The sequence below is a fragment of the Oncorhynchus tshawytscha genome, linkage group LG20 (assembly GCF_018296145.1).
Source record: "Oncorhynchus tshawytscha isolate Ot180627B linkage group LG20, Otsh_v2.0, whole genome shotgun sequence".
In the NCBI taxonomy this organism is placed as follows: domain Eukaryota; kingdom Metazoa; phylum Chordata; class Actinopteri; order Salmoniformes; family Salmonidae; genus Oncorhynchus; species Oncorhynchus tshawytscha.
The window spans coordinates 11,444,857-11,456,614 of NC_056448.1; the positions used below are offsets into that span (position 1 = coordinate 11,444,857).

The 11,758-nt window shown below is 44.6% G+C and overlaps 1 pseudogene; it reads left to right on the forward strand.

Moving 5' to 3' along the window:
- The first annotated feature begins 8,667 nt into the window (after window positions 1–8,667).
- LOC112219852 lies at window positions 8,668–11,486 on the forward strand (annotated as a pseudogene).
- Window positions 11,487–11,758: the final 272 nt, after the last annotated feature.

Consider the following 11,758-nt stretch of genomic DNA (forward strand, 5'->3'; position numbering starts at 1 on the left):
GGCACCCCATTACGAAGTCAGGTGACATCTTCCAGTGCCCCTTGTACCCCATTACGAAGTCAGGTGACATCTTCCAGTGCCCCTTGCACCCCATTACGAAGTCAGGTGACATCTTCCAGTGCCCCTGGCACCCCATTACGAAGTCAGGTGACATCTTCCAGTGTTTCTGGCACCCCATTACGAAGTCAGGTGACATCTTCCAGTGCTCCTGGCACCCCATTACGAAGTCAGGTGACATCTTCCAGTGTTTCTGGCACCCCATTACGAAGTCAGGTGACATCTTCCAGTGCCCCTGGCACCCCATTACGAAGTCAGGTGACATCTTCCAGTGTTTCTGGCACCCCATTACGAAGTCAGGTGACATCTTCCAGTGTTTCTGGCACCCCATTACGAAGTCAGGTGACATCTTCCAGTGCCCCTGGCACCCCATTACGAAGTCAGGTGACATCTTCCAGTGCCCCTGGCACCCCATTACGAAGTCAGGTGACATCTTCCAGTGCCCCTGGCACCCCATTACGAAGTCAGGTGACATCTTCCAGTGCCCCTGGCACCCCATTACGAAGTCAGGTGACATCTTCCAGTGCCCCTGGCACCCCATTACGAAGTCAGGTGACATCTTCCAGTGCCCCTGGCACCCTACAACATGGTACCTTTCACAGGGAGTCATCGTTCCACACCAGGAGTAACATCTCAGGAAGTAGGACTACATGTTGTGGGCTGGAGAGCTGTCTACCATTAGCTAAAGGGACAGTAACCAGTTCCAACCCTGAAGACTCAGTAACAAGCCCTAAAGCTAGATGCCAAGCGGACAACACTCCATACCCAGACATGTTCAATATTAAAGGAGATACAGCGAAGAAAGATGATTCTGAGATGAGAAGGTGCAGTGAAATGAAGAAGACTTCAACACCAAAGGAAATGTCTGAAAAATGTTCTCCTGCCAGAGCTAAGACTTCCATATCATCACATGCCAGTCCCACTCTGAAAGAATCTAAGATTCCACAAGCTGACCCACGACTACGAAAATCAATGAAATCATCAGCCTCACCTGATGTTTCTTCAACTGAGCTCGACCGTGGGACGCCCATCCCAGGGAGTAAGCTAACACTCACCTCCATCTTTTCCTACCCTTATGATATACCACAGCTCAAAAGCAGTCCACTTAAAAGCCCTGAGAAGTCATCTCCTCAATCAACTACAGCACACCAGAAGCACAAGTCTCAAGATAAGACAAGTCCTAAGAAAAGTCCTAAAACCAAGACCTCTGATTCACCTAAATTAACATCTGCACCTTCTTTGTCAGAGAAGCAAACAGACAAAACTGAGAGTAATTTCAAGAAACCATCAAAACCTCAGAGTGTTGTTAGTAGTAAGGCAGACTCTGCAGTGTCACAACATGTTCTATCCACAAAAACTACAAAAAAAAGTGCTGGAGGGAGCCGGCCAACCATCAAGACTTCTCCTTGTGACCCTAGTCTTAAAACTAAATGTTCTGCTAACAATGCTTGTGTGCCAAAACCAAAGGAGGAGAGTGAGAGACCTCCCCTTCCTAGCCTTAGAAGATTGAAGCAGGTATTTACAGGCCTTTATCAGCAGAGGACTGTGGTGGCTAAACCCTCCAGCGAATTGAATGGGGTGCCGACTGACACACATAGGCTGTTTAAGACCCCTTCAACCAAGACCTCCTCCCCTAAGACCCACTCCCCCAAGACTCCCTCATCCAAGACCAGCTCCCCCAAGACTCCCTCATCCAAGACCAGCTCCCCCAAGACTCCCTCATCCAAGACCACCTCCCCCAAGACACACTCACTCAAAACCCCCTCTCCCAAGACCCACTCCCCCAAGAAGCCTCAGACTAGAGTTCTTCACAGATTCACCCAGGATCCGAGGATCCGAGATCCGATCCAGGATCAGAGCCCATCTATGCAGCCCACCTCCAGCACCTCCAGCAACAACCCAGAAGGGAGACCTGCAGCCTCAACCTCAATTCTGGGCAGGAGTTTAGAGCTAAAAATTAGTCAAGGTTTCCAGAAACCAGACACACCCAGGCCAAAGAGCTACTCCCCCAAGAGCAAACCAACAGGGATTTCACTGAACTATAGGGGTACTGGTACTCCTTTCCGGGGAAGTGAGGGGAATCTAACAACTACCCCCACTTCTAGGGGCCTGGCAATCCCCCATGACTGTCCATCTCAGACCAGTTCTCTGAGTAAAGCCTCATATTCTGCCAAATTACCATGGGATGGAAAGAGGGACAGAGAGAGAGAGAGGGACAGGGAGAGAGAGAGGGACAGGAAGAGATGGGAGAGAGAGAGGGAGAGATGGGAGAGGGAAAGGTGTCCACCCTCACCGAGACACCCTCACCCAGCACGTGGCCCAATTCCACAGCCGAGCCGGGAGGATCATCCTAAAGAATGCTTTAGAAAGAAAGACAAAACTACTACAGGACAGGAGGACTTTAGAACTAAAGTCAAAATACCATGGGCACCAACTCAAAAACCCTCTAGCTCTCACAAGAGTTGGCCAAGTGTACCCTCACCCTGCCAGAATCCTCCACCTGCGAGAAATGGCCCCCAGTCATACTCCAAAAATATCAAAGGCGCGCACTCACCCTCAGCTCAGACTAAATGTAAGTTAATATGGATTCAGTACGTGAAAGAGTATACTTTTGTTGCTATGTAATAGTAGTCATTCTACAAAATCTGGTGTGTGATGGGTGGAGACATGGGTAGAAGTGAGTGTGTATGTGTTCATTTTGAATAGCTACTTATCTATCTTTCTGTTCTCTGTTCTCTCCATACTGTAGCTAAAGTACCAGGGGAGAAGACAGACTCTCAGCACATCAGCTCCCCCCCTACAACACAGAAGGTCCCTCAGGAGTCAGTGTCCCCTCCCCTGTCCCCCCGCTTCAGACCCGGCCCCAGCAGTCCGGAGCTCATCCATGCCATTGTGAGTGCCATGGGCTATCTGCTTGGTGTGCCACCCACCTCCATCCCTGGCCTCTGCCCTTCACCTGAAGACCCTGGTACGTCCTCCACCACTGACCCATCAGCTTTTAACTCAGAACCCATCCAGCCCCCCTGGACTGAAGAACTACGACTCATCCGGCAAAGACTCAGTGAGCCTGGCTTAGGGCTCAACCCCCAGCCTCCAGACCACACCCAACCAGCCTCCAGACCACACCCAACCAGCCTCCAGACCACACCCAACCAGCCTCCAGTCCACACCCAACCAGCCTCCAGACCACACCCAACCAGCCTCCAGAACACACCCAACCAGCCTCCAGACCACACCCAACCAGCCTCCAGACCACACCCAACCAGCCTCCAGACCAAAGGACACACACACACAGGACAGGTGAAAGAAGGCAATTCGTTTCTCTCACTGTTTGTTTGCGGCTCTGTTGTTTTGTTTTTAAGCCTTTTAAGAGTGTCCTTACCTAGAAATTAACCCTTTGACAATGTGCTTTCACATCGATCCTCTTCTATACAGAGGGAAGAGAGGCCTGCACAATCAATGGCACCATCACTGAGAAAGAATACAAAGATGTGAGTCACACATGGGATAATAGCCACACAATACATGTTTACACACACAAAGCCACCCCCTGGCTGTAAGATATTTCTCTGGTGTAATGCGTGCAGGCTGTAGACTCAGAGTACCACACTTTATGGACAATACACCTATGTGTTCTTCACAGCTTTATTTCATATTTTGTGAGTATTTTCTTTGTGAATTCCCAGGTGAGAAGAGATAGGATGAAGATGAGGATACTGTAGCATGCTACACTGCAGAGCTGCAAGGAGTCAGAGAGCAGCTGTTCAGACAGGACTTGACTGACTGACTGGTGGAATCAGAAGATGTTCACGTTAACAGGGTGAACATCTGCTCATACACCTGGGTTGTGTTTCTAACTCTTTCTCTGGATATAATTATCTAATAAATACCGAGTCAAATACTTTATGTACATATTCATTTGCTGTAAGGTACTGGCAGTTCAGCTCTTTGAATTGATGATTCCAATGCTTGTGATACTGGTTTAATTTTTAGATGGATTTGATCTTGCTTTCATTTTGACAAGCAGTTAGTTGAAAAATACAGGAAGCTGGGCAAGCTGAAGGTTGCACATGTGACCACAGGAGGGCAGTCTCATCCCAACCTAATGCAAATCCTAGTCATAATGAAGGGAGAAATGAAATCTTAATGTACAGATTGTCAAATTGTCAAAACAAATGTACAGAGCACTGTGCTTCTGAATCATTTCTATGTGGATATTGAACAAAAATACAACTTTTGAGTTATGGAGGAGCCTAAATCTATAAGACATTTTGTTTAGGTTTGTTTGGATGATAAGTTAACATGACAAGCTGATATGCTTAGCCTACAGCACAGACAAACTCTTGTCTGAGGTTTCTTTATTAACCATTCAGTCACGATATTAACCATCCAGTCACAATATTAACCATCCAGTCACAATATTAACCATCCAGTCACAATATTAACCATCCAGTCATGATATTAACCATTCAGTCATGATATTAACCATCCAGTCATGATATTAACCATTCAGTCATGATATTAACCATCCAGTCATGATATTAACCATTCAGTCATGAGCCAACTACATTTCCTCATGTCAGATAGTGCAACGACTCCATTTGCACTGATTGTATGTATGACACACACACACACACACGCTCTGCTTTGTCATTACTGACTGTCCAAACCACTCCCTTCGCCTCTTACGGTTGTTTCAAGTCACTTTGTCACATTTTTCAGATGTAAGTGGAATATTATAGACATATTATGTAGCATGTATTGTAAAGCAGAAGGCATCAGTAAAATGGCATTGGTGTGTATTCCATTTCTGCCCCATGCAACATCGCACAAGATCAACTTTTCCACATCACTTGTTACTGTATAGTCACCTCTCTCTCTCTGCTTGACAAAATCATCAGCCTACAGTGTATCAATGAAATCCGGGACTATACTCTTATACTTTATGCAACCCAAGTTTGTCAGCAATGCATAGTGCACTACACCATGGTAGTACTTCAGAGTGACTCTCCACTTTGCCCTACCGTATTGACGCTTGCTGATGGAGGATGATGATGTTGTTTTTACAGTCCCGTCCATACTGGTATGTTCTTTGGCTTTACCTTCCAAACTAACTTGATGTGAATTGATACATTGATGATGCAAGAACATAGAATTTTAGAGTGTTCTGCAGTTCTTAAATGGCGTAAGTAAACTACTGGAATGTACTGGATGCCAGAAGACACAGACCTAATGGTGACGGGGAGTGAGGACATTGCGGTTGTCCTTCCTACCAAGGACAACTGCAATGTCCTCACTTCCTGTCACCATTGGAATGCTTTCACATTATTCCAACCACCCTAACTCATTGTCTGGTCAGTGTTTTGCTGGATAAAAGAGGTTTCAAGGCAACTCCCGGGGAACAGGGAACCTTGACTTTCAGCTGTTCTTAGAATTATAGGTTTATTTGGAAAAGAGATTTCAAGACAGGAATTAGTTGCTTTCAACTGTTGCCGTGTCAATACCAATGAGAAATATTTAAGTAGTTAATTCTATCGTGAAATCAATGTGAAAGCATTCCAATGGTGATAGGGAGTGAGGACATTGTGGTTGCCCTTACAAAATACTGCGACCTGCTCCACTGGTCCTGGACATGAAAAAAGCTATTTTCAACAATCCGAAACTGGATGGCTGAGATGTACAGTAGACTGTGCCATAAATGAGGAATATCAAATGCTCCCTTAGGAGCATGAAATGTATCACTTGTACTTTCACATCGCTTATTTGCATAATTATGTTGTATTTGAGCTACAGCACTTTGCACCCCTGCTAGAGCACGCGGTTGATGTATTTTTATGGTTTCCCCAGGTCCTGTAAATGATTGGCTCGCATATGAATAGTACTGGGGCTCAACACAATTGGTTTGTAAGGATATAGACACAGATTGTTTGATACCGAATTGATGTTGCTCTCTCTCTGCTTGTACCCTGGGGACATTTGATAACATGTTTTCCAAGCTAAATGATGTCTCAGTCACTGACTTCTGACGGGATTGGTAATTATGGTATACCACACCAGCTCGTCAACTTTTTCTCTCGTTTTGAAAGTAAAGACTATATATATTTGAACAACTTTCATTGTGCAGTTACACCATTTACACGGTGTACTGTCGTCCCTTTATGCAGGATGCCTACAGTGCAGATGTTTGTTCGAGATATATGAATATAGGCAGTGAGTTCATGATATGAGCTGATATGACAAGTGCAACCACAAGTAGCAGGGTAATGGCTAGGGTCATGGTGAAGCTAAAACATGAGTGTATCAGTGTTGACTTGTGACAACAGTGTTGACTTGTGACAACAGTGTTGACTTGTGACAACAGTGTTGACTTGTGACAACAGTGTTGACTTGTGACAACAGTGTTGACTTGTGACAACAGTGTTGACTTGTGACAACAGTGTTGACTTGTGACAACACTTGACGCTGACAATGGGAGTAACCCTGTAGGCCTAACACTATTATTTCCTTTCGCTGACTTCAGACAAATTATATACGTATTCCGACATGGTAGGGTGATTTCATTATTGGAATTGCCAAGTAAAGGAATACTCGAGATCATTGCTTTTCTGCGAAAACTGGTGATGAGTAGCCTGAGGTGTCTAGAACATCTCCAACTGGCGCACGCACGACTGCGCTGTAGCTATAAAAGCCGTTCACGTGCACCGTGTACGCCTCCTCGTTCGCCCGACGCATAGACGGTTGTGAGGATGAGACACACAAGCAAAAGAGCTTAATATGCATATGAAAGTGTTTTAGTGAGGAAAAGTTTAATCGTTGACTCTGTATCTATTTCTTAATTTAGTGTGCAGAGTATTTACGATTTGGTTATTTTTTCTTCTGTTACTGCACGGGTGGAGGTCTTTGAAAAGGCACTTAAGATATGGTCTTTATTCTATAAATCATCAACGGCTTTATTTTTACTATTTGAAGTCTAGTATAGGGCTTTCTTTGTCAACGGAATTATCTTGATAAGGTAGGCGCTTTCACTTTATTTCGGAAAATGTAAGGCGAATTAAATAGTAAAAAGTATGATAACTCTGTAAAATTATCGTAAAGAAAAGAAAATCCCATTCCATTTAAAAATTCTGATCCATTGAAATGTACCTGTTGTGAAAATGAGATTCACTCCTATGTCAGCATATCTCTGTGAACACTTCGCTAATGTGTTGAGAAATAACACCAAATATTTATAGGCTTATTGTAATCACTTTATTTATTTTAAATATTTTATTGAAATGTGAGAAATAGTTACATTATTTTATTGTTTATACATTCTTTCATTGTTTATTGTTTGAATGAAATGCTTTTGGTTTTGAGTGAAAGCTTCATTTTGACATCTAAAAAACGTTTCATGATTGGTTGTGTATGTTTATACAGTTTTATTCACTTGATAAGCATATCATAAGCATAATATCATATTTAAATAGATCATTGTTAAAGTGTCATGAATGAATGTGGTGCAATCAGAGATATCAGAGCTAACTGACTTGTTGAATTATTATGTAAATCATCCCTGTTGACATATCATAAGGCCAATGTCTTTCACAAACACATCTCTCATCCCCTTTGAAAAACAGAATGCATTCAGTAAAGTAGAATGGGTGTTATGCCATCCAAGATGAATGGTTGTCATAGAGAAGTTCTCATATTCCTTAATCGACATTCACTGTCTCGCTATAATTACAACAACATTGCCGTCACCTAATTGCATAATTCATTGAGGCTTGTTATGCATAGCATTGTCGCTTGATGGAGACAGCTTACAAACAGACCAAATTGTGGCCGGTTACTAGAAAATACTGTAGCGACCTTAACCCAACACCTTGTGACATCGTCGTGAGGTCCGGCCCGCTTGGGATAACAGTTAAGGTGTTGGCTTGAAAGTCACATAACCTGGGTTTGAGTCCCGGTCGGGGCTACATTGGTGTCAGAAGTGGGAGACTGTGAGACCATCGGAGAACTGTGAGACTTGGTATAGAAAAGTGTGGGGACACGCTCTCCTGAAGGAAGGAGATAATGTAGCGACCTTAACCCAACATCTAGTGACCTCGTAAAGAGGTTTGGACTTCCTGCCGTAACAGTTAAGGTGTTGGTTTGACAGTCACTGAACTGAGGTTTGAGTCCCGGTCGGGGCTACTGTATATGCTACAATACTGTACACCACAGGAGGTTGGTGGCACCTTAATTGGGGAGGACAGGCGTGTGTTAATGGCTGGAGAGTATTCAGTAGAACGGTATTAAACACATAGTTTCCATGGTTTCCATGTGTTTGATGCCATTCCATTCTCTCAGTTCTAGCCATTATTATGAGCCGTCCTCCCCTCGGCAGCCTCCACTGCTGTATACTGTACATTACCCTGAGGCCCAACAGTGGATTGGACTGGATCAACTGGACAACCATATCGATCTACTAGTCAATAAATTAATTGAATTTACCAAAGTGACAAAAGACTGATAATGTGATTACACTTTTTTTTAACGACACCAAATACTTTCATGTGATAAATATATACTGTATATATATATTTTTTTTTTAGCCTATGCCTGATACTTTCCTCCTGATCTAAGAAGATGGAGGACACATGGGAACTTCAACTGACCACTACTCTTTACATGACCTCTGACCTCTTACTATCCACAAACCTCACCAACGTCACCAACTGCACCAACACCAACTCCAGCTGCACCGTCTCTAGCGTCAAGCTCTCACCTTATTACCAACACTCCCTGACAATAGCAGCCAGCTACACCCTGGCCTACCTGTTCATCTTCCTGCTGTGCATGGTGGGTAATGGCCTGGTGTGCCTCATTGTTGTGAGGAACCGTCACATGCGGACGGTCACCAACCTCTTCATCTTCAATCTGGCTATCAGTGACCTGCTGGTGGGCATCTTCTGCATCCCCACCACGCTGGTGGACAACCTCATCACAGGTAACACCCTACTGCTATAGAAGAATGGCCAATCTCCTGTTTCTGTAGTATGAGGCAGCTTGATGTACAAGTACACCCATTGGACAGGAAGCTAGTCTATCGCAGGGGCATTTTTAGAGTCTTTGGTATGACTCAACTTGGGTTCGAACCACCCTACCTTCAAATATCAGAGCGGGGACACTAACCACAAGGCCACTGAGTTAGTTTTACCCTACTGCTATAATGATTCCATAAATTAATAAATGCATGATGCTTTGAATTGATTACGGTTGGCCTTGATGAAAATAATGATGCAACCTTTAGCGAGAGACAGTTATTGTTTATAACAGATTGGCCAGTTGCCTTTAGCTATTGGTAATGATAATTATTAGGAAAAACAACTCGTGCCTTGAAAGAAGCATAATTATAGCTATCACTAGTGTTCATTCACATGTAATGTATGATTCAGTTTCAGCACGGGTCTACATGTCTATGTGGTTGCACATACACCAGCCCAGCCAGCTTTGCAATGGTTAAGATCAGTTCATTCCTACAGTACTGAATCTTCACACATCTCACAAACCACGAGCTGGATCGCCATCCGGTTATTTTGGCTTTTTTGAAACTATTATTTATAGCTATCTGTTTACACATGGATTTGCGGAAATTGCTGATTAATGTTTGGATATTTGCTGGAGTCTCAGAACTCAGAGAATAGTAGTGGGCCTGAACATGATGATCACAGCTGTCTTTCATTTGACAGCCTGATGAATTACTTAACATTTTTTAGACAGTTCTTCACAATCTCTTCATGTTTTACAACATCAATACAGACATTACTTGAGTCTTGGCAGGAAAAGGGCTTTTAGAAAACCCCACATTTACTAAAGTGTGAAACATGCATTGCCACAAAATCCCTCAGTCAGGAAGGCTTAACTTAAAATAATTACCTTTTCAAGGCTAAATTATTTTGCTGGGCAGGTACAAAGATTTCCTCCACTTTATCCACTCTTGTCTAACAGTTTATTTCTGTACCTTTCATACAGGTTTGAAAAGTACAAAAGCATGAATATAGTGCTCCTGAAGTTGTTATCCCCTTCATTATTCTGACCAAATCCCGTATACCAAACTCACATGTACCAAACATGTCAAAACACCTGTTCAAAGTGTGGCTATTGATATGTCTGGCAGCTCACTAATAAACTATTTTTGTTGCTATTGATGTTTTGCAGGTTGGCCCTTTAGCAATGCAGTGTGTAAGCTAAGTGGTCTGGTACAGGGGATATCAGTGGGTGCATCAGTATTCACCTTGGTTGCCATCGCTGTGGACAGGTAAGTCCCCTCCCCAAAAAGTATCTACACATGGGAACTGGAAGGTTGATAGTGAGGCTCTCATCTATGCATGTTAAATACTTAATGTTGTACAATAAACCGTTGAATCTATGTGGCAGATAAATCGCTCAAATGAATCATTTAATCACTTCTCATCTATCTCTCCTTTCTCCTGTTAGATTCCGCTGTATTGTTTACCCCTTTAAGCCCAAGCTAACCCTTCTTGTTGCTAAGGCAACTATAGGGCTGGTATGGGCTCTTGCGTTGGTTATCATGCTTCCGTCGGCTGTGATGCTGATGGTGGAGCAAGAGGAGGGTCACTACATGGTATCCAGTGACAACCAGACCTACCCTCTCTACTACTGCTATGAGACCTGGCCTGACCCGGAGATGAGGAAGGTTTACACCATGGTCCTGTTCACACACATCTATCTGATGCCCCTGGCTCTCATCATGATAATGTATGGCTGCATTGGGGCCAAGCTCTACTCTACAGCTGTTCTGTCCAGTAGGGGGCACCCGGACGTCAAGTCCCCCATCTCCCAGAGGAAAGTCAAGGTGGTTAAGATGCTAATCGTGGTGGCCCTCCTCTTCATGCTGTCCTGGCTGCCTCTCTGGACCCTGATGCTCCTCACAGACTACGCCAGACCTGAAGGGGACCAGCTGGACCTTCTGACAGGCTACATCTTCCCTTTCTCCCACTGGCTGGCCTTCTCCAACTCCAGCATCAACCCCATCATCTATGGCTACTTCAATGAGAACTTCAAGAAGGGCTTCCAGGCTGCCTGTCACCCTAGATCATGTTGCAGCGTGGTCCCTCAGGAGCAGGTGGTGAGCAAGGCTCAGCGGAGGCACAATGCCAGAGCCCCCCGGAACACAGCCCTCAGTGCCAACTTTCTCACCACCCTGGGGGTGAGGAACCGCATCTACACCGACAGCGACCTGATGGGCTGCGTGTGTCTGGAGATGGAGCAGAGGAAGGAGGAAGGCTCTGCAGAGGCTCCTGGGCAGAGGGAAGTAACAGTAACGGTAGAGTGTCAATAAAAAGGGGTGTTCATGCAGAGGATGTGGATAGACTCTTTCCAAAGGGGGTCGCTATGTGTCAGGTGTGGAAGCTTTGAAAGGCAGTTGGGTGGACAACAACAGTAGGGTGTGTATGCATGGTGAGGTTGGAAAATGGACAGGTTGGAGATAAGAGCGCAATAGTGCTGAGCGATTAACCGAAATGTAAGTTATTTTTAGTTTTCTTTCTGTGAGCGCGATCTGCAGTTTCTCTGGAGATAACTCAGACCAAGCCAGAACTGCAGGGCTGGCTGTAGCCTTTTGGGGGCCCTAAATAAGATTTGGATGGGCCCCCCCCCCCAACAAGTGGCCACCAAGCGGGAATTTTGTTGTTGTTGTGGTCCTCTAGACATCGTA